Raw genomic sequence first — 27,221 nt, 5'->3', positions numbered from 1 at the left:
AGTCTCTATTTTTTTAAAGAATGCATACTTTGAAGACACTCGAACGTCTATATTAGGGCTGCGAATCTTTGGGTGTCCCACGATTCGATTCAATATCGGGGTCAGGATTCGATTATAAATCTATTTTTTTTGATTCAACGCGATTCTCGATTCAAAAACGATATTTTTCCGATTCAAAGCGATTCCCTATTCATTCAATATATAGGATTTCAGCAGGATCTACCCCAGTCTGCTGACATGCAAGCAGAGTAGTAGATTTTTGTAAAAAGCTTTTATAATTGTAAAGGACAATGTTTTATCAACTGATTGCAATAATGTAAATTTGTTTGAACTATTAAATGAACCAAAAATATGACTTATTTTATTTTTGTGCATTCGACCGTGTCCCTCGGGAAGTCCTGTGGAGAGTGCTCAGAGAGTATGGGGTCTGTCTGATTGTTGCGGTCCGCTCCCTGTACGATCAGTGTCCGAGCTTGGTCCGCATTGCCGGCAGTAAGTCGGACACGTTTCCAGTGAGGGTTGGACTCCGCCAAGGCTGCCCTTTGTCACTGATTCTGTTCATAACTTTTGTGGACAGAATTTCTAGGCGCAGTCAGGGCGTTGAGGGGATCCGGTTTGGTGGCTGCAGGATTAGGTCTCTGCTTTTTGCAGATGATGTGGTTCTGATGGCTTCATCTGGCCAGGATCTTCAGCTCTCACTGGATTGGTTCGCAGCCGAGTGTGAAGCGACTGGGATGAGAATCAGCACCTCCGAGTCCATGGTTCTCGCCCGGAAAAGGGTGGAATGCCATCTCCGGGTTGGGGAGGAGACACTGCCCCAAGTGGAGGAGTTCAAGTACCTAGCAGTCTTGTTCACAAGTGAGGGAAGAGTGGATCGTGAGATCGACAGGCGGATCGGTGCGGCGTCTTCAGTAATGCGGACACTGTATCGATCCGTTGTGGTGAAGAAGGAGCTGAGCCGGAAGGCAAAGCTCTCAATTTACCGGTCGATCTATGTTCCCATCCTCACCTATGGTCATGAGCTTTGGGTTATGACCGAAAGGACAAGATCACGGGTACAAGCGGCCAAAATGAGTTTCCTCCGCCGGGTGGCGGGGCTCTCCCTTAGAGATAGGGTGAGAAGCTCTGTCATCCGGGAGGAACTCAAAGTAAAGCCGCTGCTCCTCCACATGGAGAGGAGCCAGATGAGGTGGTTCGGGCATCTGGTCAGGATGCCACCCTAACGCCTCCCTAGGGAGATGTTTAGGGCATGTCCAACCGGTAGGAGGCCACAGGGAAGACCCAGGACACGTTGGGAAGACTATGTCTCCCGGCTGACCTGGGAACGCCTCTGGATCCCCCCGGAAGAGCTGGACAAAGTGGCTGGGGAGAGGAAAGTCTGGGCTTCCCTGCTTAGGCTGCTGCCCCCGTGACCCGACCTCGGATAAGCGGAAGAAGATGGATGGATGGATTATCTTTGTGAAAATATTGGACACAGTGTGTTGTCAAGCTTATGAGATGCGATGCGATGCAAGTGTAAGCCACTGTGACACTATTGTTCATTGTTAATTTTTTTTTATAAATGTCTAATGATAATGTCAATGAGGGATTTTTAATCACTGCTATGTTGAAATTGTTACTAATATTGATACTGTTGTTGATAATATTCATTTTTGTTTCACTACTTTTGGTTTGTTCAGTGTCGTGTTTGTGTCTCCTCTCAATTGCTCTGTTTATTGCAGTTCTGAGTGTTGCTGGGTCGGGTTTGGTTTTGGAATTGGATTGCATTGTTATGGTATTGCTGTGTATTGTTTTGTTGGATTGATTTAATTAAAAAAAAATTAAAAAATAAAAAAATGGTAAAAAAAATATAGATTTTTAAAAAATGAGAATCTGTACTGAATCGCACAACGTGAGAATCGCGATTTGAATTCGAATCGATTTTTGCCCACACCCCTAGTCTATATACTGTGTAAACATACACACATATATATATGTATATATATATATATACATACACATACACATACACACACAAATGCAAAAAGTAAAATTATTTTTACCTTGCTGTCCATGAATGGCCGCCGACGTGCCGTCACGAGGCAGAGAAGGGGAGGGTGGCAGAAGGAGGGCGAAGGGAGGAGGGGATCCCTCTCTTCTCTAAGTTTAAGTCCACAGCAAATCCCTTCTTCTTCCTGGCTGGTTTGTTGGCTTATTTAAAACCATATTGAGTAAGCAAAATAGACTAAACTTGGTGAATCGCGAGAAAAGAAACACACGCTAAACCTCTGAGAAGTGGCGACCGTGTAATGCAGTGGTACCCAACCACCGGGCCATGGCCCGGTACCGGTCCCAGGGGGTGAACAAGGGGATGGGTCAAATGCAGAGGACAAATTTCACCACACCTGGTGTGTGTGTGACAATCATTGGTACTTTAACTTTAACTTAACGCCCTGAAGCTTCCAGCGGCCCACAAAATAAATGATTTGGCGCGATTTGAAGGTTCTTAAACCGAAAAGTTTGCAAATACAGGGGTTTGTAAATTAAAGTTTTACTGTACTGTTGTAAAAAATTATGAAAATCTTAAGTGTTACTTTTACTATTATTATTATTATTGACCCTACACCCATTCTATTACTTTCAAAACCCATAAAACCTGCCCCACACTTCTTCACACTCCTGCAACCTACATCTTTCCTGATTGTTTGCAACCTGGCTTGCTGACAAGTCACCGGCTTGTTGCAAGTAATCACAAACCTGATATTAATCACTTTGATCCAGCTGAATTTTGATTACAATCATCCCGCGGGAACCAAACTGTAACGCTTTTGATAAATTAATAAAAACAACCTGGATTAATCTTTTCTGAGAAACGCCACACCAGCTTCTGCAGTTAAACAAGCTCATTGTCTTGTTTCCACGCTGATGGATGGACAATAGATTGCAATGATTGACAGGTGCGTATAAATATTTAAGTTGCTGAATATGCAAATGTTTGCATTTCAAAAATAATTTAAAATAAGGGAAAGACTTCTCCCCCAACATAAGAAAATTATGTCTTGTCGGTAGGGATGGGTACCGAATACGGTACTTTTTTTGGCACCGACAGAAACCCGACGGTCCTACACATAAAATCCAACGTTACAGTTTTGCAGTACCTATATTGCGCGTGACATCACGCCCGGTTGCTTTTTGACATTTGGTGATCACTCCTGCAGCACTGAGAGAGGACTCAGCCAAACTACCTCCAGGCAATGTTGCAATTTTCAATCCAACAAAGGAATTGACTCAAAAAACGCTCCAATGTAATTAATGTAAGGCTCTAATTTTCCAACAATGTGTTAGCTTGATGCTAATATACATTGGCTTTGCTATTGACAGGCTACTGGTTAGCAATTTTAAATGGCGATTTTGACCCCTCCAAATTTGTTAATGAAAACTGTGACTATGATGTACAAAGACGAAGGGCACTGCAGCACCTGCAGTGAGCGAACTTGTCGAGAAGATGGCGCCATAGCACAAACAATAACACACCTTTTCAGTATATTAACTTGTTTTTAATTATTTTTTTCTTATTTGCATTATGGTCGTTAGCGAATAAAAATTAGCCGCACTGTTTACAAGCCGCAGGGTACAAAGCGTAGGAGTAGTGGCTTATAGTCCAGAATTTACGGTATGTTTATAAATACAAATTTGCTTTCTTCTGTAACTCCTTTTTGGAATTTTTTAAATGTCAAAAGCCTGTGAGTGCATATAAATGTCCTGTGGGGCAGTAGGACCTGCTGCTTGTTGAGATGAGCAATACCTGCTATTAGGGCTGGGCGATATATCGAATATACTCGATATATTGCAGGTTTGTCTCTGTGCGATGTAGAAAATGACTATCGTGAGTATTCGAGTATACGTTCTCACGCAGTTGCTTATAGCTGCGGGCATTACACTACAGGCTTTTCTCACTCTTTCTTGTCTCTCCTTCTCACAGAGAGATAAAACAAGCTTGTTACATACGTCACATACTGTTGCGCGTGCAACGTAATATGCCCTCGCAGAGCAGAGAGGTAGCAGAGCGGAATATACCATAGATAAAGTTAGCTGTGGCAGCTAACTTCTGTGGCAGGTGCAAGCGGAGCGGTGCGAGTGGTAATACGAGAGAGAGAAGGTGCGAATCTGGTATTAAATGGCGGAAGAAGAATTAATTCCCAAGCAAAACAGCACGCAGTCTATCGCCTGGCGGTGGTTTGGATTCAAGCGGGAAGATGTTGAAGAGACAACCGTAATATGTCAAGTATGCGGCAAAAGCGTTGCTACAAAAAGTAGTAGCACTACTAATTTGTAGCATCATTTGAAAATTCACCCGCTAGAGAATGAAGAGTGCTTGAAACTCCACATGTCAACATCTCGGCCGGTGCCACATCCAACAAAATGCACTGACCCAATTGAGCCTGGCGTCTTCCAGGGACGGCGTGGCGAAGTTGGTAGAGTGGCTGTGCCAGCAATCGGAGTGTTGCTGGTTACTGGGGTTCAATTCCCACCTTCTACCTTCCTAGTCACGTCCGTTGTGTCCTTGGGCAAGACACTTCACCCTTTGCCTCTGATGGCTGCTGGTTAGCGCCTTGCATGGCAGCTCCCGCCATCAGTGTGTGAATGTGTGTGTGAATGGGTAAATGTGGAAATACTGTCAGGCCTTGAAGGTAGAAAAGCGCTATACAAGTATAACCCATTTATCATTTATTTCCAGATCAACACCATATGAAAAAAATAAACAACAAAAGGAGATAACGTCCGCAGTTACCTACCACATAGTGAAGGACATACACTATTTAATTTCCTATTATGCAGCTAATTTTTATTTGACAGTTATTGAAATATCTTGTGTGACATCATGCACAAAAGTGCACTTTATTTGTTTTAAGCTATTGTAGTGGCATTCTGTATAAAAAAGTGCACTTGAATTTAGTGTTTTGATATGTCATCTTAGTGACATCATGCACAAAAGTGCACTAATAGCTTGTTTTAAAATGTCTCTGACAATCTTGCACTTTCTGTTTTGAAATTACATGAATGTTTGTGCCACTGCTTAATAACCGTTTAATAAATACAGTTTTGGTAAATTGACTTAGTTGTGATTTCCCTCTCTACATAAAAGTTTAAAATGAACATATATTAATGCAGTATGAACAAGAATATTTTAATGTAGATACATAGAATCATCATACTGTTGTGATTATATGCATCAAGTGTTAATTCAAGGCTAAGGCAAAATATCGAGATATATATCGTGTATCGTCGAGATATTAAAAAAAGGCCATATCGCCCAACCCTACCTGCTATCATGTTTGAGTCTTCAAAAGTTTCAAATAAGAGCAAATATCACTAGATTTCTCCCTATGGACAATGTAGAGAGGTCTGAATACAAAGCCGTTAAGTTGGCAACAGTGATCCCTGCAGCTGCTACATCTTCTTATTCTCGGGTAGGCCAGATGTTTTTGAGGTGTGTTAAGCAGGTTTACAACGCCACTTACTATATGGAGTTGTACCAACTAGCTGCATTCACAGACAGTCCTATTATAATGTGTTTGTTAGAGAGGGCCTAACAGGTAATTACGGTGCTCGAAATGTATCCATGGCCACAAATCAAAACTGATAACGTATGTTTTTATTGCCAAGAAGTATATTTATAAAGTACAATGTAATCCCTTTATGCAATAAATGAATAAAATATGACAGAGGCGTCTGGTGAAGATGCGCAAGAGTGATTTTTACGACTTAACTTCCGCTCCAAGAGCTGTCATTTTAAAATCTCCCTTAAGAGGAAATTGCTTTTTGCCTGCCCGCGTTTTTTTAATATCCTGATTCATACTTAGAGCCGCTAAAGAGCCAGCGTCCACACATTTTCCTGCCGCTGCCCGCAGGAGCTTTGTGAGCCAGTTATTAGAGGTGAACGTTTTGTGTGCGTGCGTGCGTGCGTGTGCGTGCACGCGTGTGTGTGTGTGTGTGTATATGTATGTAGCCCTGCCTCTACTTGTTAGAGGAGCGTCTCTAGCGGCCAATAAAAGAGATTAATTATTAGTGAAAGCGATTTGCGCGGTGAAAGAGGTCTTTCTCTTTCCAGTGCTTACCTGAGACCTGCATGCGGATATCCCATCATGCACCTGCTGGTCTCTAGGGCGGTGCCACTGAAGGTCCAATCCACCGCAGCTTTTCCTGTCAGTGTGTATTTGGCTCCATCATAGAGTATTTCTGGCTGCCACTCAAGCGTCATTGGAGCGCCATTGACGGCTTTGACGAGAGCGCACAAAAACTGCCACCATTGCCAGTCCAATTTAAATTTAACGCGCCGAAGACGAAAGCATCAATTTGAACAAAGTGAGAGGCTCACAATCGAGAGCCTTTTCTTCTACTACAATGGGCCCATTTTCTGTTAACGCCTACACGCCCGCAAGTCTACAAAACAACAGAGTAAGAGGTTTTATTTTGCCTCAATCCAACGAGCTCCGCTGCGTAAACACGTGCGTCATGAAGTAACATGACCCCTGCTGTGACGATACAGCCAACTATCACCAGTGACCTCCAGCAATGTGGAGGAGGCATCACTAACTTCATCCTGTACTGTTGGAAAGCGTAGCGCAGTAGAAAAATGCTCCTGCGCTTTCCTTACAAGTCTGCTGCTGAAACTTGCCTCTGATGTGAACATCCTTGTTTGTCGCCATGGCAACCAAGTCTCCCGCCGGGCTGTACGTTGTCATGCCAGCCGCCGATCCAACCCCCCCAACCCCCTCGTCCTTGTCTGTTAGCGTAGTCTTGTAGGTGGGACGCGCCAGCCCTTCTTGTTGTATTGCATGCTGCAGGAATTTTGGTAGTCGCCTCCATTTCTTCTTCGATTATTGCCAAGTTCACAGCTTCCATGCAGGAGGAGTGTGGAACGGAAGCTCCATGCTGAGTTCTCTCTCGCAGCCCAGATTTGTTTTTTTTTATGCTGGAAAGGGGCAGCCAGAGGCTATTTCTCCAAAACATGTCCACCCAGTTAGACAGGAAAACACTCATTAGCACAGCGCCCAGGGATAATAACTAGGAATCTGCCTAAATTTGATATAAAGCGTCTTGCACTAGGATTCTACTTGGATTATTCACACCAGAAGGTTGACTGAATCTTTACTGCACAGCCTCGGGTTCAACTCAGCATTTACTCTCATCTTTATTTACTGTTGTGCAATGAAGACTAGCCTGATGATTACAATTCTCTCCTGGTTTGATGAGCGCAGATGAAATTTCCCAGATTTGCGACCGCCGTTCCTTATCTCCTAAATTAACTCGTTACCTTAACATGCTGCTCGCACTCCTGAGGAATAGATTGGCCTTGAATGTATAATGAGCTGCTGCCTTGCCCCGCGTGACAAATCTCGTTCTTGACACGAGCGGCGGCCTTAGGGAGAAGAAGAGCGACCCAGAACAGGAAGTGTCATGTGATTGCATCATGATGCCGAAAAATGTAGTTCAGCATTTAATTGACATTGTTGTGTCTCTTATCGCCAAGTTCTGCGATGACGCCACGCTAAACGGGGCCCAGTCAAATCAGGCGTCCCTGTCAATCACCTGCGTCCCCGCAAGCTAACGGTAATTGCATATGCAAATTGCCAAAGATGATAACTTTGCATGGTGCTACAGGCTTTGCTGATTGTAAGATAATGACATTTTTCTTCACATTGCTGCCTTAATGAAGAGGCAGCCACTTACAAACATGATCACTAAACAAAGTCTCGGAGGCGGACAACCGTTATTGACAAGTATTCCAATTAAATGTCAAATCACAGGATGTGTTTATTTTCTTTGGCTGACACCCGAGAGCTCAGTAGCGGTCGTCATTATTCAGCATAATTACAGGAAGAGGAAATGTATTTTCTTCACTTAAATACGCTGGCATTTACTATTTTATTTAAATGTTTTTATTTGTGCCTTGTGGCTTTTAATAAGAGTACATACTAGCAAGGGAGCATAAACTAATGCTTCAGAAGAAAGTAAAGCAAAGTTGTTTTATGTAAGGTAGAAAAATGATGCAGCATATGCGTCTGCACACAGAACGGTGAGCCTGGCCTTGTGAGGTTATAGTCAGCCATTAAAATCAAATTAGTTTTTTGTTCCTTTATGGAAGCTAGCATGCCATAAAATCCTTGTTTTTTCTTTTGCTGTGGAAGATTATAGTCCGCTTCATGGTGCAAGGCAACACAGTTCCTGGAGAAAGGTGTTAAAGCCGCTCAGGAGCAGCGTGAAGGGCGACTTCAATGTCAGAGCATCACGCCGTGCGCACACAAACATCCTCGCCAGCGCCCGCTCACAGATTATGAGAAGCTTCAATCAATATCTCCGGAGCCATCCTCTCGCTCTGGCTGACCAACCTTGCTAAGAGCACCCGCGGGGGCTCGAGTCCCAGACATACACACACCTCTTTACTGAATGCTTGTGTGCTTGTTTTTTATCAGTGGGAAAACTGCTTTTATGGAAGCATAAACGAGAGCTGTTCTCCTTATCACGAGCAACCAGGGGAGTGTTCGCCACAGAATGTAGATTTAGGAATGGCTGGATGCAGTGATCCTGCACAGCCACTAGATACTGCTGCAAGCTGACATCTGCCGCCCTCAAGGGGATCTGATTTTATGATATGTTGGCTGGCACGCTATGTTAAACAAGCAACAGTGAAACTCATATTCATGTGCTCCCTGGTGCATGCAAGGAACACTGGAATCTCTCAGAGGCCTTTGCAACTTTGTAACCCCTAGCTTGGAAATCTAGCACCTGTTGCATTGATGGCAACATTTAACAACATAGAAAGTCTAGATGTTTACTGCATGCTCCACAGTCTTTGGAGGAGGTCAGAACAAAACCGAGAACATACTGTAGGTCCTCTAAGCGCCAAGTGGACAACTTACCTGCACATCTTACAAGGTCAACAAGTACAAGGCATTAGCACTTTAATCAGTCTCCAATTCAGCTTAAATCGTGCTGAAAAAGATAAGCGATTCTCCCTTCTTGGCAGAAAATCTATATCTTTCATATAGTAGACGCTCGACAGGGAATGCCCGAGGCTTTGGCGGTCTCGCCGTGCGCTCGCTCTCGTCTTTCTGCAGGGTTTCACCTCGACTCACCTGCATATCTCTCTTTGTCTGGGAACACCAGCTTGTATTAGATTTTCTGTCTGCTTTCTGTGAGTATATTTCGTTTGGACTGAGTTGTTATTGAGGCCAGACCTCGGAAAGGAAGTTGTTCTGCTCGTCGGATGGGATGTGGAAATGACACACCCGGTTTCTACATGCAGTATTTGCACTCTAGCAGTTGGTGTTCCAAAGAAATCTGGCCCCCGAACGGCTGAATCGCTGATTGACCCGACGTGTCGGGGCTGTGTCAGTAAATAATGTTGTCTGGGTGTACAGTAAACACAGCCACTGAGTCATGACTCCATCTCCAGCTTTGAGGGTCACTGCCTATCAACCGATTGTTTACTCTGCCTTGTCTTCCTCCTCCTTGACTCTTTATCGTCCTCCTCCGTAGATGGACAGTTCTTCCTCCTCTGTCGTAAAGAGTGACATCAGTCTCGGAGAGAGAGGTGAGCTGCAGAGGCCAAACGCTAGTTGATCGTCAGCTTGGATCTTTGAGGTGTGTTCCAGTGTACTTAGCTTTGGTGTTTCCAGAACCACAACCAGATGTAATCATTACATTTGCGTTTTACACACATTCTCTTGCTGTGTCATTTTAAATAAGGTTCTGGCTAAATGGGCCACTGGTTCCAGTAATTGGACCCAACAAGAACACAGACAGTTTTCAAATGTAGAATTGATATGTGGACCACAAATAAATAGAGCCCTGTTTCTTGGTGTAGCTGTGAGTCTATGAAAGTGGTGCACCGCTTTCTTACTTGTGATGACGTTGAAGGCTGACTGGTTCTGACCTGTTGAACACACCTAGACGCTTCATCTGAGTAAGACCTGTGTACCTAATAAGACGCCATGCAGATGCTCAGGTTATGCTGGAACGGGTGATGGGCATGGCAAAGGGATGCGGATTGATGACGCTCGAAAACAGATGAATACTACACAAAGAGACCTCAAGGGTGCGCTTTATCTCACACATACAGTCGACTGACTGAGGACAAAAGGCGCTCAGACACCAAAATGAGTCAATTATAGAAACCGTTATAATGTAGTCATCAATTATGAATCGCGGAATAAAAGGAAGGCAGCCGGTGTCATCTTCAGTGAAAATGGTTTGAATGCACTCAAACCCGCATAGGAGGCCGCTGCTGAAACCCTATGGCCCCATAAAAATGTCAACATTTCCATTTTCCTCTCTAACTCTCACATGCACACACACGCGCGCGCACACACACACACACACACACACACACGCACACACATTTACACACATTTACACACATTGGCTGTTTTTTGATGCACCTGCATTTGAAGTGTGTTCTTCCTGAGAGAGATGGCCTTCACACTATTTGTCGTTTTCTTCTCTTTGTGAAGCCACCATCTACATGCAGGAAGGTCTGCTGCTGGAGGTTTTATTCAAACCTTAAAATGTGCGTGAATGAATACCTGGAAATAATTTGCCCCTTAAATTAATAAAGGCCTCATAGGTGGATTAATAAGACTGAATGAGTTATGCTTTTATAGTCAGCATGTTTTTCCCCTTAAATGTTTCATTTTCATGGCAACCTTACTGCAAAACAAAAGATAAAAAGCACACCATGAAATAGCGTCGGACTGGTGAGACGGCGGTCAAATAAAAGCGTTCAGTCCGTGTTAAATTCGCCGTAAAAAGATTTTCCTCCTCAGAGTGTCTACTCAGGTCGCTCGTTCCGGGAGTATTCATTAGACGTAAATGTGAAATCAAAGTGTCTTATGGACAAACCCACCTTTGAAGGCATGACATGTCTTTAACCCAGGGGTCTTCAATGTTTTACAGGCAATACTCCATCTCTCCAAACTGATGGAGAGATGGAGTGGGGACTCCCAACCTGTATATAATTGTGGCCTAAAGGTACCTTGTTATTATGCAATACTAATATATTCAACTAATATGGTACTGTATTTTTCGGACTATAAGTCGCAGTTTTTTTCTTAGTTTGGCTGGGGGTGCGACTTATACTCAGGAGCGACTTATGTGTGAAATTAACACACTACCGTAAAATATCAAATATTATTTAGCTCATTCACGTAAGAGACTAGACGTATAAGATTTCATCGGATTTAACGATTAGGAGTGACAGATTGTTTGGTAAACGTATAGCATGTTCTATATGTTATAGTTATTTGAATGACTCTTACCATAATATGTTACGTTAACATACCAGGCACGTTCTCAGTTGGTTATTTATGCGTCATATAACGTACACTTATTCAGCCTGTTATTTCACTATTCTTTATTTATTTTAAATTGCCTTTCAAATGTCTATTCTTGGTGTTGGGTTTTATCAAATACATTTCACCAAAAAATGCGACTTATACTCCGGTGCGACTTATACTCCGAAAAATACGGATATAGTACTACTAGCTAGCAGGCAACTAATGCGCTAATCACTAGCTAGCAACAAGCCTGCTATTGCTATCTGGCAGCTAGCACAGTTAATTGCTTGTGCCTTTAGTCACTTGCTGGCAACTACCGCCTTTAAATGCTAAATGACAACTAGCACGCAAACTGCTAGCTGGCTACTCCCATACTAATTGCTTGCCTGCAACAAGCCCACTTATCACTAACTGGCAGCTGGTACTGCTAATCGTTAGCTGGCAACTACCGCCGTTAATTGCTAGTTGACAACTTGTGCGTTAATTGCTAGCTGGCAACTAACATGCTAATTGCTTGCTGGCAACTAGCTCCCTTAGCACTAACTGACAGCTGGCTCTGCTAATCGCTAGCGCCTTTAATTGTTAGCTGGCAACTACCACCATTAATCGTTTGTTTGCAACTAGCACTTTAATCGCTAGCTGGCTGTTAGCATGCTTAATGCTAGCTGTAAACTAGCGCGCATATTAATAGCTGGCAGCTCGTGCCATTAATAGCTAGCGCTGCTAGTTGTTAGCAATGCTAATCGTTAGCGCCGCTAATCGCTTGCTGGCAACCAGAGCGCTGATCGCTAGCTATCTTATATGCTAACATGAATATGATGTATAATTATTTATTGATGCTTGATGTTTTAATTTTAAACCTGCATGGTACATTGAGTTGGGTGGCCATGTCAATTTTCAATCATGTTTAAACTACTCTACAGTATTTTGGATCAAAGTTCATGTGTATTCAAGGACATTTAAATTTGTGGGAAAATTGTGAGGGAAATATAAATAAGTTTTTAAGTCACACCCCTCTGTAGGACCTCTGCGAACAAGGGATGATGTTCGAAACCGGTTCTCCCGATTGTTCGATAAGAAAAGAACCGATTCCATGGATTCGAATCCCTTTGAGAACCGGTTCCCGTTATCGAAGCCACTATACCGTATTTTCGCGACCATAGGGCGCACCGTATTAAAAGGCGCAGTGTCAGTTACGGGTGCTATTTCTGTATTTAACGCACAAATAAGGCACAGCGTATTTTTGGGCGCAGGCATGGTTAAACATAGGCTAGCTTAAAACATACGCTAGCTTAAAACATACGCTGGCTTAAAACATACGCTAGCATGCATGGACGCTGTTTTAAAAAGGCAGCAGGAGCAAAGCTGAGTTCGGTTGTATCTTATTGAAGTATTTATCAATGTACTCACATTATTTTTTGATCAATCCTCATCCACAAATCCATCAAAGTCCTCATCTTCTGTGTTTGAAATGAACAGCTGGGCAAGTTCTCCATCAAACACGCCAGATTCCCTCTCCTCATTTTCAAAGTCAGTCTCGTTGTCCATTAGCATAGCAAGCTAACACAACAGTAAAAGCCGACTTCTCTTGCCCCGTTGTGCGTATCGATTCGCTACCGTGCTGGTCCCCTTTTTCTCCACAGTGTGCTTCACCGGGATGTCGAAAGTGAGCGGCACCTCGTCCATGTTGGTGATGTGTTTGTGGCCAATTTTTTATTTATTTACAACGCACATAGCAGCACTATGTGCTCACTGGGGCGTGCCTTTAGCTTCCTCTCTCACCTGAAACCTTCACCCTTTAACGGCCGCAGGCTGTCCTCAGTCACATCCGCTTTTCCTCCATATAAACAGCGTGCCGGCCCAGTCATATAACCTCTATGGCTTTTAGAACTCAGTGCACACACAACAATCTATCTGGATTCGATAAGATTTGATAAGGAATCGGTTCGATAAGAGGATTCGATAATGGCATTGAACTCGATAATTTCTTAACGAACATCATCCCTACTGCGAACCCTCAGTTGAAGACCGCTACTTTAAAACACCAGTGCTCATCATTTAATGCCAAAGTGCTACAGCATGTGCATCACATTCCCACCACGCCCTCATTACGTTTAGGGCGGCCAAAGTGGTCTATTTGATGCAGAGGACAGCTGGAATCGAATCTTGTCTCCAGTGTTTGCTGACCAATCATCTGCTAATCAACCAACGGTGCATTTTGTCAAGCCATCTGATGACAGTGTCGATTAACCAATAACAAACACATCCTGAAGAAGAAGAGCGGATGTTTCGGAAGTTTGTTGGTTTAATTTCAAAACATGTTTATATCTAACTTACATCTTAGTTTCTGAAAACATATTTGATAATATCATTGATTATGGATGTCGGAACAGGACAGCTAATGACTGTACAAGGCTAAATTTGATTTGCTAGATGCCGTGCTCCATCACACACAAAAACACAAGACAGAACGTTGGCGGGCGGCCGGTGATAAATGACTCGGTGGAGGGTTTGATTGGCTTTTTATCTGCTCACGGGACTGCTCGGGATGAACGGAGATTGATGGGCCGCAGAGAGCCGAGACGATGTTGTCGGCTGCAGTGAAGAGAGCCCCAGAGTGCTAAACACACCGACTCTCAATCCAGTCGACATGCTAAGATCACCTATTTACTTTCCACGAAGTGCACTACTGGGCGACAAAAAGCTATGCTTTTGAATGTATTTTCTAAGCTAATTCCACTTGGCTGATTTGGAGTCTGAATGATCCGGCTCTGCCTTTAGTGATGCGATAAGCCCCAAATCAATACATGATTGTATCGATGGTCTCTATTTAGTAGCACCAGGTACAAGTGTTATCTTTGCTGCCAAGCACTCACACGTAAATATAGATTTTCTTTAATGTTCAAGGTCATTTTAGGGTATACCGCGAATCAAGATGGAGCGAATGTGAAAGGAAACATTCTAAGACAACCTAACCCAATGGTTTCAAAAGCAATCTATCATCAGGGTGATGCTGGGACAAAATATTCCGAATTACATAACTAAATGAAGGATGGGCGATATGGCCTAAAATCTATATCTCCATACATATTGCGATAACGATATACTGTACATCATGATATATCATTTAGTATATAATGATAATAGAAGCGTTTTAAAACCCGTTACAAATGCTCCTAATTTGGCTGCTGATGTATTGAGTCATTTTTGGTTGTATTTCATCCATCCATTTTCTACCGCTTGTCCCTTTTGGGGTCACGGGGGGTGCAGGAGCCTATCTCAGCTGCATTCAGGCGGAAGGCGGGGTACATCCTGGACATTATTTTCTCAAAACTATTTTTGATCTACTTGATGATTTACTGTTGATAACTGGCTACTTTATGTTGTAACATGGTTCTATCTACACTTCTGTTAAAATGTATAAAGCAGTTATTCTTCTGTTGTTTGGATACTTTACATTAGTTTTGGGCGTTGCTACGTATTTTTTGGACCACAGGGCACACTGGATTATAAAGCGCACCGCCGATGAGTGGGTATATTAAAGGCCTACTGAAATTAATTTTTTTTATTTAAACGGGGATAGCAGATCTATTCTATGTGTCATACTTGATCATTTCGCGATATTGCCATATTTTTGCTGAAAGGATTTAGTATAGAACAACGACGATAAAGATTGCAACTTTTGGTATCTGATAAAAAAAAGGCTTGCCCCTACCGGAAGTAGCGTGACGTAGTCAGTTGAACATATACGCAAAGTTCCCTATTGTTTACAATGATGGCCGCATGAAGTGAGAGAGATTCGGACCGAGAAAGCGACAATTTCCCATTAATTTGAGCGAGGATGAAAGATTTGTGGATGAGTAAAGTGCAAGTGAAGGACTAGTGGGGAGTTGAAGCTATTCAGATAGGGAAGATGCTGTGAGAGCCGGGGGTGACCTGATATTCAGCTGGGAATGACTACAACAGTAAATAAACACAAGACATATATATACTCTATTAGCCACAACACAACCAGGCTTATATTTAATATGCCACAAATTAATCCTGCATAAAAACACCTGCGTGTTTGTTACGCTAGCTCCTAGCTCCTCTGCTAGCTCCTAGCTCCATAGAACACGCCAATACAATTCAAACACCTGATCAACACACACAATCACTCAGCCCAAAAGACCGTTCACCTAACCCAAGGTTCATAAAGCTTATATATTTTAATAAAGTTACGTACATACGCAAAAAAAAGTTGCGCACATACGGTCAAGCGATCAAATCTTTAGAAGCCAAAGCTGCATACTCACAGTAGCACGTCTGCGTCTTTGTCATCCAAATCAAAGTAATCCTGGTAAGAGTCTGTGTTGTCCCAGTTCTCTACAGGCGTCTGTGTATCGAAGTCAAAAGTCCTCCTGGTTAGAGTCTCTGTTATCCGAGTTCTTCCATCTTGACTGCATCTTTCGGGAATGTAAATAAAGAAGCGCCGGCTGTGTACTGTTGTTGCTGACTACGTTCGAAAAATACGTCCATTTCGCACCGACAACTTTCTTCTTTGCTTGCTCAGCTTCCTTCTCCATAATGCAATGAACATGATTGCAACAGATTCACGAACACAGATGTCCAGAATACTGTGGAATTATGAAATGAAAACAGAGCTTTTTCGTATTGGCTTCAATGTGGAAGGCATACCCGTGTTCGCCGGTCTACGTCACGCGCATACGTCATCCTCAGAGGCGTTTCGAACCGGAAGTTTAGCGGCAAATTTAAAATGTCACTTTATAAGTTAACCCGGCCGTATTGGCATGTGTTATAATGTTAAGATTTCATCATTGATATATAAACTATCAGACTGCGTGGTCGGTAGTAGTGGGTTTCAGTAGGCCTTTAAGGACTATTGTCATATAAAAGGCGCACCTGATTATAAGGGGCATTAAAAGGGTCAGATTATGATTTTTTTCTAAATTCAAAACACTTCCTTGTGTTCTGCATAACATGTAATGGTGGTTCTTTGGTAAAAATGTTGCATAGATTATGTTTTACAGACCATCTTCAAGTTGCTTTCTGACAGTCGTTTCAAAATGTGCCATAACAAGAAGATAGAGAAAAAGAAGAAGCTTATCGACTACGGACTACAATGGCAGACTCGCGCAAATTTTCAGGACTTGTGCAGATCCCAAATACACATCAGCAGGTACCAGAAGGCAATAATAGTAGATTTTGCATAATACAGCAAAACAAAACGCCAGATAATGTCTTCTAATGGGTGCCATTTTGCGGTCCTTATACACGCACCATAATAATACTGGTGTTGTTTACTGGCGTCAACTTGCAGTCTACACACATCTCTTATGTGTCGCACTTATCATTACACCATGCACCAAATGAAATAGCTTTGAGGTCGGTGAACACAACCAGAATTATGTACATTAGGCGCACTGACGATTTTTGAGAAAATTAAAGGATTTTAAGTGCGCTTCATAGTCCGAAAAATACGATACAAAATTTTGGTATCCATCCAATTTCAAGTAGTTACAGGGGCAGTATTGACCCTACCAATGTTGATACTTTAGAATAGCGGTGTAACAATATCAATTATTATACAGGAAATGCTTGAATTATTTCCTACTATTTGCTCAGATTTAAATCCTTTGTTGTTTGCCCTTGAAGGCCTCCTTTGCCCAAGGACCTATTTCTTGAGTTTATCACCAATAACAAAAACGACAAAAGATTTTTAAATAATAAAGAATATCGATATAATCACTGTAGTATCCACTATATACTGATACTATACTTTGTATTGTTACTGTCGATTATATTCAAGAGCTCGAGCTTAGCAGGTAGCATGACTTATTGTATTATCCTACGGTGTGTAGTTTAGTATTTTCAGCTATTCCTTGTCCTCCAGTGACAATGATACCTGTGAGAAACATCGGCTATTTGCTGCCGTGGAGGCAAGAATTGCTGACTTAGAAACGGCTTTGCACTGTGGAGGGACATTAATTAGCCATTTGCTCACTAACATTGCGTTAATATTGCAGTCGTTGGCTTGTCACTGTCAAATTTACAGTACACAGCTAGAATCATAATGTGCATTATCCTGATATAACGATAGTATCAAAAGTTCTACTCGTTTGGACAAATTGGTGTATTCATATTGTCTGTATCATGCTAATCTGTGTTTGTTGTGCTGTAATTTTTGTGTGTGCACGGCTATTGCTATTTCTCGTCAGATTCAAGTTTGGCATTATATATATTTAACTATTAGCTGTCGCCCAGGGTGTGCAGACTGCGATTACACTAAATTATGCAGTTAAGTAGAGTGCCGTGAGTTTCAGACCCATGATTTAAACAGTTCAATTGCGATCAATTTAATGCCCTGGTAAAAAGCTAATGTGAAAAAAATACGGGCCTGTAAAGGCTAAGGATATTGTCACTACGCGATTGGTACCAGAAGACATAGACTACATCACTTCCTGTCAACCTATTTTACAGCAGTCACTTTTGTGCACCTCGTCACTGCTACCATGGTTTTGTTATTTTTATAATCTTTATTTAAATTAGAATGTAATACAAAACAAACATTTAAGAGTACAATTTTTTTTTTTCTAAACCCTTCGGATCTGCACAGAAACCCGAACAATCTGCTCGGAAGCCTTAAATCACAAAGAAATCAATCTCTTTTTACGACTGTTTACATTGAATATATAAATTCACAATTCAGTCAATTACAAAGTGTACTTTTTGTTAGCCTGTAGATATAGATTTAAATGAAGTGCCTCGTTTAAAGAATTTACATTTAATAGAAAATACTTGTTGCGCTCCCGTGTGTCATTCAGGGCAGTGACAGCAAAGTGAAAGAGATTGAAATTGTGGCGATAATATTTTTAAATCTACCCCTTCATCAATTTTTGAATATTATTGTTCTCTTTTCTTATTTAACTTTTCGTTTTATCAACATTATTAAAACATTATTAAAACATTTGAATATACCAGCATGTGACGTTGCAGAAGCGCCGTTGTAAAAAATTGTGAAAAAGGAAGTGACGTAGTTTTTTCGCATGCATGGACAGATCTTGTCTTCCAATACTGATCGTGTAGGGACAGATATCAAGATTCACTTCTGGGTTATGCATTTGTTAGCATTAGCAAGTGTTAGCATGGATATTTTGCCTGCTGGTAGGCAGGAAAAACTATTTTTGTTTCGGCTATCCTTGCTTACACACCCGCTTTTCTATTATGTCAAATTACCGTCACAATATGGATCCAGCCTTACATCCGCTAAATGCATCACGTCATACAAAGTCATGTTTGGGCCATTGACGTTAACCAAACACTATTTACCAAGCAAAGCTCTGCCCTGTGTGTGTGTGTGTGTGTGTGTGTGTGTGTGTGTGTGCGCGTGTGTGTGTGTGTGTGAGTGTGTGCAGACTGTCTGCATCCATTCCCCTCATTTAGCGTTAATGCCGTGTATTGAACAACAAGCAGGCGAGCTCCAAACAGAAGCCAGGTCCAAATAAGCATGCCTAATATAGCCTTGCATCTCCAAAATTGGCATCAGCGCATCCCGGACGTCTGAAAGTGTCGACCTAATGGGCCTTGATAGGAGTCATGTAAAGACCTCCTCGAAGATCTCCAGCATAGGGAGGAGATGGGCTCATGTGATGATTAAAGTAGATATGTATTGATACTGCTAGCAAAGCCAACCACGCAGACTAACACAACAAGGGAATGGTAACCTCTTGTCGATAAATGGGCAGTTTTAATCGAGCAGATTTAAGTAGACTAGAATATACTGTGTTTACCGCATCGCCTCCAAAGATAACAATGCGTTGCTCTCTTCTTTTTGTGGTGCGCTTTTCAAATGTTAATTGTCATGTTGATTTGCTGTCGATTGGCACAATCTTAATGTCCTATAAACTGAGACACAATGGAATAACTCAATACAATATTTATTGCACGGCATGCTGTCGAAAAACTCTTGGATAACAAGTCTATTAATAATTAAAAAGGTTACCGGCGTCAATGCAAACATAAGGGTGACTCCATGATTGAGGTGTAGGTGAGCATATTACAATATGTAAGTACGGGGTGCTTGAAGCTGTTCTGTGGGTCTTGCGTCATGTCTACGGAGGCAGATTTTTGGGAGTATTAATAGATGATAAAATGAACTGGAAATCTCATATACAAAACATACAACATAAGGTAGCCAAAAACATTTCAATAATGAATAAAACAAAACACGTCCTGGGCCAAAAATCACTTCATATTCTCTACTGCTCACTAGTGTTACCATATCTGAGTTATTGTGCAGAAATATGGGGAAATAACTACAAATGTGCGCTACATTCGTTAACCATGTTACAAAAAAGATCAGTTAGAATAATACATAATGTTGGATATAGAGAACATACAAACCCTTTATTTATTAAGTCAAAAATATTAAAGTTTGGTGATTTGGTAAAATTGCAAACAGCTAAAATTATGTACAAAGCAATCTATAACCTGCTACCAAAGAATGTACAACATTTCTTCTCAACTAAAGAGGAGAAATATAACCTTAGAGGAAAAAAGAATTTAAAACATTTATATGCACGTACAACACTTAAAAATTTTAGCATAACAGTATGTGGAATTAAATTATGGAATGGATTAAGTAAAGAAGTTAAAAATTGTACTGACATGATCCAGTTTAAGAGGTTGTTTAAATTAATAGTGCTTACAAAGTACAAAGAAGAAGAATTATGAGAAAAACTTCCAACCTTATTGAAAATATTCTTCATCTCAGTATGTTAATAATGACTGAATTAATTAATTACATATTACAAACTGTTGTATATACTAATTCATAGATGTTATTTTATTATATAAAAAGGTCAGTAAATGATTTTATATAATTGTAAACGCTTTGAAGTGGGAAAGGGGTAGGTTTAAATAAGCATTGCTTCTTCCTACTCCTTTTCGGGCATGATGTAAATGAAATGATATGAAATTGTGTGATGTATTATGATGTAAATGTGTTCATGTTCGAAATAAACTAAAAGAAAGAAAGAAAAGAAAGAGGTGCATTGATAGGCGGTGGCTTCCAGGTCGCCACTGTTCTTTCTAGCGCCCCTTTTTGGCTCCAAAACAAGCAGCTTAAAAGGTCAAAGCGTCCTCCGCTGCCCGCTGTGCTGTTTGCCCTTTCAGCTCACCAAGATCCCCCGTTGACCATAAGTTACATCCGCCAACCCCCTGCCTCCACCTTGCCACTAAACCCGCTAGTATTTTCCCGGCAAATTGTCTTTTTTAACTGCAGTTTAGTCGCGATAAAGGGAGTAAGCTACCCTATTGCTAATGATATATTGTTGCGCCACCTGCTGCACTGGATGTGCAGTGTTTCCTGCAGATTCTCAATATTGCTGGGATGTTACTGACATCGCCTCCTGCTCACGTCCCGCCCACTGAATACTGATGGTGGTCAAGATAGCTTTGTTCTCAATGGGTACTAGGCGGCTGTACGAATTATTCAAATCGCAAAAAGGATACAACTTTCTTCAGAGTTCCTCGAGAGGTAATCAAAAGGGCAGAAAAGTGCACGATTTTACAAAACAACCACAAGAAAAGCATGCAGCTCACACCCCAGTCAAAGGGAGCAGAGTCGAAGAATGATCCCTTCGTTAAAGTTTTGTTTAATATACTTTAAACCTGTATTATTTCCCGTTTAAGTATTATCTTGATAGTATTTGTATTTCTTAAACACATGTTTGCTACGAGTGTTTCGAAAAGCACCGACTTGGTGAATCTAAACTAATAAAATAAAATCTGAGCAAAACCTAAAAGAGTTACGCTTTTACTAAAGGCAACAATCATAAATTAATCTTTCAGCACATGCCCAATGTTGACATCTATAGTTATATTTTGATAAAGATGGGGGAAAACACGCTAGTCTTAAACAGCGTGTGCAACAGCAACAAATATTGCAGTAGATGTGAAGTTAAATCATGAAATGCAACCTTACCTGAGCAAAAATTATGCATATTTATCCAGGAGAGTCTTGATACCAATGTCCTTGACCCAGCCACACACAAAGAAGTTGTAGACCTCCACGCTTTTCCACGTTTTTATCTGTTTTGTTGTGTAGAATGGCGCAGTAGTTCCATATGTCTGGGAACGCAACCAACGATAGTCCTTGATATTACTCGACAAATCTTTTTCGATTAAGTATGGGGATCTATGTAAGCTCAGTGGCCGTGTGGTTAGAGTGTCCGCCCTGAGACTGGAACGTTGTGAGTTCAAACCCCGGCTTGACTATAAAAAGCCCAAAGACTATACAAATTTGACCCATTGCCTCCCCGCTTGGCACTCAGCATCAAGGGTTGGAATTGGGGGTTAAATCACCAAATGATTCCCAAACGCGGCGCATGCTGCTGCTCACTGCTCCCCTCACCTTCCAGGGGGTGAACATGGGGATGGGTCAAATGCAGAGAACAAATTTCACCACACTCCGTGTGTGTGACGATCGTTGGGACTTTAACTTTAACTATCCCATTGCATAGTTAGATTTTTTTGCTCATATCTGCTTTTTGCAGGAAGATTTGAGCCTCTTTTGCACCCAGATAGTTTGCGTGCCTCTTGCTGTACAACAGCCATCTTAGCTTGGTTGACCATCACTGCACGTATTGGAATACAAGCAATACTGGTGACAGTGAAGGCGTGGCCGGGACGGTGCCAATATGACATTGTCATATAATTTGCATAATCGGTGATGATTCATACATTTTCTTTAAAAAGGCTAAACAAAAGTTAGTATTTTTTAAAACAATTCTGTGTTATTAGTAATTAGTATTAACATGTATATTTTTCTCATATCGTTTTGCTGTATTTTACAATTGTTGCAGCTTTTTTTATTTCAAAAATGTAACACCGGCTGCACTTTATTCACCCCTGGTTACACATGTTACACACAAACTAAATGTTGGAATTTAGTTTGCTAAATATGTAAACAGTCTTTCAAATTAGAGATGAAAAAACAACTTGAGATTGTTTTTAGATAGAAGTTGTGTAAAACTAATCACACAAAGAAAAGTGCATTAATCTACGCTACATCCGAATACACCTTGGAATAAACTGAAAAAAGCAATGCAATTATACAGGATAAAGGTTGGCTCTAATGCCGCTAGGTCAGTGATTCTCTAACTGTGGTATGCGTACCATTAGTAGTATGTGGGCTCCAGCTAGTGGTACGCCAAATAATCAATTAAACATTCAAACACAGTGTTACTGTTCAAACTGTATGTAATGTTACAGTAGTTCAAAATATTAAATAAACTTGTTAAATAAAATCTCTGCCTTGCTTTTATTAAATATTAAGGTCTACTATGCTACTGTATTTTAATGTTGATCATTATGATGGTACTTAGAGAGCCAAGTGTTTTCTGAGGTGATACAGTACAGTACTTGGTGAAAAAAGTTTGACAACCACTGAGCTAGCTTAATGCTAAAGTACAATGGACCAGCTCTTTGACAGGCTAACAAAATTTAGCAAAGCGAAGTTGTACAAATGTTTATAAGTTTGATTTTAACTGAACAAAAACCAGCAAACTCTTAATTTTAAAACAAATGTAGTTGATGTTTTGTGGAACATGATTGCAGTAGATGGAAGCACATTTATCACCTGGAAGGTGAAGTGTTACTGTATCGCAAAATCTTTAAAAATAGTTTTTAATTGTGGAGGGCCACTTAAGTAAATTTAAGGCCGCACAAGTTAGAAATAAAAGAAATGGGTTTTATTTAGGAGAAAGGGTTAGCGAATTTTAGGCTTCATGTTTCTGCTCCTCTGCTGCATAATTATTCACGCAAGTGGCACACAGCGAGTTATTTATACCGTGCGGCGTGTTGCCCAACTGCTACCACGCTCCTGATTGGCGCAATTGCTTTTCTAGGTCAGACATGGCATCGCACACGCGAGCGCGTGCACTCACGTACACACACAAATGTTCTCTCCCTCCTCACCCACACTGCCAAATGCCTCTGCCGGGAAAGGTAAAGTGGATATTCCGTGTGGCTGCTCTTCATCCTCGCCAATCTGACTATAAACATGACTCCCAACAAAACGCCGCTCACTCAAGATGGCAGCATTTTCCCTCCTTGTGGACACTTTGTTTGCTTCTATTGTTGTCCTTTTTGAAGCGGTCGATTCACGCCGCATGCTGAGCATCACACCCGCAACATCCACCCAAGCTTTTCTCTATGCCAGACCCTGTTAATAGCTGCTGCTTGGGAATAATCTATAGGTAACAAATGTGCTTCAGCCAGCTGTTGTATGCCGCTCGGCAGCCCCTCATGGGGTCTAATCAGGTGGGTGCTCATCTGCTGTGGCCCACCCAGACTTCTCGCTTGGCTTGCTCTGGCTTCTGCCAAAGCGCTCTGGTCGTCTCGCATCTTCATACTAACTCCATTTTGACCTAAATTTCACTCTGACATGCCAGCCCGGCTGCCATATTTGTCACGGCATCGATCACTTCGACTCCAGTGACGACGCCTCATTGGTCATTGCTTCAACCTTCAGTGGCAGCTGCTTTATCGCCACCATCAATCACACGTCAGTGCTGCTCAAAAGAGACAGCGACTTTGCACATCTGGATTTCTGTCCGCCGTCATCGAGAAAGTGTTTTTTATTTTTACTCTTCATACTTGGAGAAATGTCCTTCATCCATGATTAAAAACATCCAAAACAGATTACCTTGTATAAACAAAATAAAATAAGTAGGACGTGAGTGGCACAGCCTGAGGCCCTGAGTCCTGACCTAAACATATTCACATTCCAATGCACAAGCCAAGTGGAACCAAATACAGTTGAGTGCGGCCTACTGATTCTTGTAGACGCATATGAGCATGTAAAAACAGTACAGCAGATGAAAAAAAACACCCCAAAGTTAGCAAAGTTTTTGAAGCACTAAATTTACCGGGCAGGGGAAACTTATTGCAGTCTGTTTTGTCGTTATATATCGCATCGGTGTTTTACAACGATAGCAATGACGGTACTAAACCATACAGTACACCTTGATTTCTTTAGTAATCCCTTCCAAAAGACAAATACGGAATCTTACAAATAATGAACTTTTTTTCCATAGAAAATAATGTAAATCAAATTTATTTGTTCTAGACACACCCAAGTATGAACAAAAAAACTTGTTTTATAGAGAATTCTAGTTTTACATGCAGAAAACAATGTGGAATGAAATGAGTAGCGTTGGGTATCATTGTCAATTTCCCAAATTGATTTGATTTCATTTCATAAGTTTATAAATCAAGTAATTGCCATTCGATTCGGTCTGCATTTAAATATTGCAAATCATTTTGAAGTCTGTTCACAGAATACAAATGTACTTAGTTTTTTTTTCTTAACCATTCACAATTTTGGACAGTTTAACATTTTTCAAAAGTACAAATTTGAAATAAGAAATGAATTGCAAGTAAAGGTGTACCTGTAATAAATAATTATATCCCTGCAAATTATATTAAGGTATTGTTTCTTCATGTGAAAAATGATAACAGTAAATATGTAAGCCATTTTTCTGGGACTCTTATTTTGTGAGCGCTGTCAGTCAGGATGTAATGCACAGCAATTTTATTTTGTGTGCTTGTTTTTCTGCCGCACTTTACGACAGTGCTGTGTGCGGGAAGATTTGTCGTTTTCTCATTGTGAGTTTGCACAACGTCAGTTCTCATCTCACCAGACTTTCATTTATAAACACAACCAATAAAGTTAACAGTTTGAGTCAGATGAAACTAAAAGCAAAAGTTATGTTGGGCTAAATTACTGTATCTTTATGACCAACGGAGAATGGAGTGGTAATGCTAATTTTGTCTTGGACTGCTTGTTGTTGAAAGCTAACGTTAGCATAGTGTGATACGGCTGCCGCTTCACGATCAAGACTACTTGAGGGGTCGGTGGGGGGGGGGGGAATCACTATTATGCCTTATGAATCAATGTAAAATTGGAAGGATACCGATCCATGTCAATGAAACTGATTATTTTGCTGAGCTCTGACAAACAAATAAATAAACATTATCTTGTGGTGATAAACGGAGAGGGAGGAGGGGAAGGTAGAGCCATGGATGCCACCGTCATACTATGCTACGAGTTTTTTCTTGATTTAAAAAATAATAATGGACTAGATTTAATAGCGCTGTCTTCTATTGAACCCATCACTCATTCAACCCACAGTCACACTACGGTAATGGTAAGATACATTTTTAGCCACAGCTGTCCTGGGTTAGACTGCCAATTCATTCACATTCATACTCCAGTATGAGCGGAACCGGAGGAAAAGTGGGTGAAGTGTCTTGACTAAAGACACAACAGCAGTGACTAGGATGGCGGAAGCTGGATTTGTACCAATAAACCTCAAGTTTCTGGACAGCTGCTGTGCCATCTGAGCCACTCCGCCACCACTGTAGTGTTAAGTTAAAGTACCAATGATTGTCACACACACACTAGGTGTGCCTTTGACCCATCCCCTTGTTCACCCCCTGGGAGGGGAGGGGAGCAGTGGGCAGCAGCGGTGCCATGCCCGGGAATCATTTTTGGTGATTTAACCCCCAATTCCAACCCTTGATGCTGAGTGCCAAGCAGGGAGGTAATGGGTCCCATTTTTATAGTCTTTGGTATGACTCGGCCAGGGTTTGAACTCACAACCTACCGGTCTCAGGGCGGACACTCCAACCACTAGCCCACTGAGTAGGTCACCTTCTTTATGAAAATACTGGCACATGCAACTTTCTTTCGCCCAATGGCGGATTATTTTGCAGTCGACTGAATCACAAACACATAGGATTCTTTGTTTGGATACGCGGGCAAACCGACTAGTTTGTACGATAACTGATATGGAACGAAAAAAATCCCCCAAGACAACCTTTGGCACAAATCCATCCATCCATCCATCCATTTCTACCGCTTGTCCCTTTTGGGGTCGCGGGGGGTCGCTGGAGCCTATCTCAGCTGCATTCGGGTGGTAGGCGGGGTATACCCTGGACAAGTCGCCACCTTATCACAGGGCCAACACAGATAGACAGACAACATTTACACTCACATTCACACACTACGGCCAATTTAGTGTTACCAATCAACCTATCCCCTGGTGCATGTCTTTGGGGGTGGGAGGAAGCCGGTGTACCCGGAGGGAACCCACGCAATGACAGGGAGAACATGCAAACTCCACACAGAAAGATCCCGAGCGCAGGAGCGAACCTTCGTTTTATGAGGCAGATGCACTAACTACTCTTCCCCCGTGCTTCCCCTTTGGCACAAATATTCTATAAAAATCAAAATCTATGAAAAATGGTGTAGACAAAAACTGAGTTACCACTGTTGATGGGTTTAAATGAACAGCGCCCCCTGCTGGTGAAGTTCCATGATGCATTTGCTTCAAGACATGAGCTTGTCAATTTGAACGTAAAAATAGTTAAATAAATACATCGGTATAACGTCCGTCTGGTTGTACAGTAGCTTTTGGTTTCTCTCACTTGACATTTGCAGCTTTCTATCAACATGGTGTGCCTTTGCCACACTGGCCAAGGGGGAGGTCCTGGTCGGTTTTGTCTTAAATTGGGTTCAAAGTGTCGAGCAGCCACATGACAGGAGATGGTAGAAGTTTTGATTGCAACATACATCTCTCATGACTCTTACTCTGTCCTCCCTGCCTCACCTCATCACTTCCAAATAGCATGTTACTGGACCTCCTGCAGAAAAATCTCAAAAGTGATCATTCTACTATTTTTATGACGGTGGGCAAGAAAAAAAAGTGTTTGTGCGTAAATGGACGTTTGCAACGCGAGTAATGTGCTCACTTACTCCCTTCTTTGCTGTCCTGCAATGCCTCCAAAATAAACTGATGCATATGAATGTTGTTCGGGTACAGTGTGAACTACTCC

The 27,221-nt window shown here is 41.6% G+C and overlaps 1 protein-coding gene across 5 annotated transcripts in view; it reads left to right on the top strand.

Annotated features, from left to right (window-relative positions):
- The window catches only part of syt1a (synaptotagmin Ia), a 222,534-nt gene that overhangs the window by 6,403 nt on the left and 188,910 nt on the right, over positions 1-27,221 (top strand). For 2 of the 5 annotated variants that reach the window (XM_062064691.1, XM_062064687.1), the window contains exon 4: positions 9,523-9,627. The exons of 2 other annotated variants lie outside the window; for them this stretch is intronic. The gene's annotated coding sequence lies outside the window, so the exon portion shown is untranslated. The remainder of the gene's footprint in view (positions 1-9,522; positions 9,628-27,221) is intronic. One more of the 5 variants, XM_062064688.1, reaches the window with a different exon arrangement.

The sequence above is a fragment of the Entelurus aequoreus genome, linkage group LG12 (genome assembly GCF_033978785.1).
Source record: "Entelurus aequoreus isolate RoL-2023_Sb linkage group LG12, RoL_Eaeq_v1.1, whole genome shotgun sequence".
Lineage (NCBI taxonomy): Eukaryota > Metazoa > Chordata > Actinopteri > Syngnathiformes > Syngnathidae > Entelurus > Entelurus aequoreus.
This window is presented reverse-complemented; position numbering and strand designations above follow the sequence as displayed.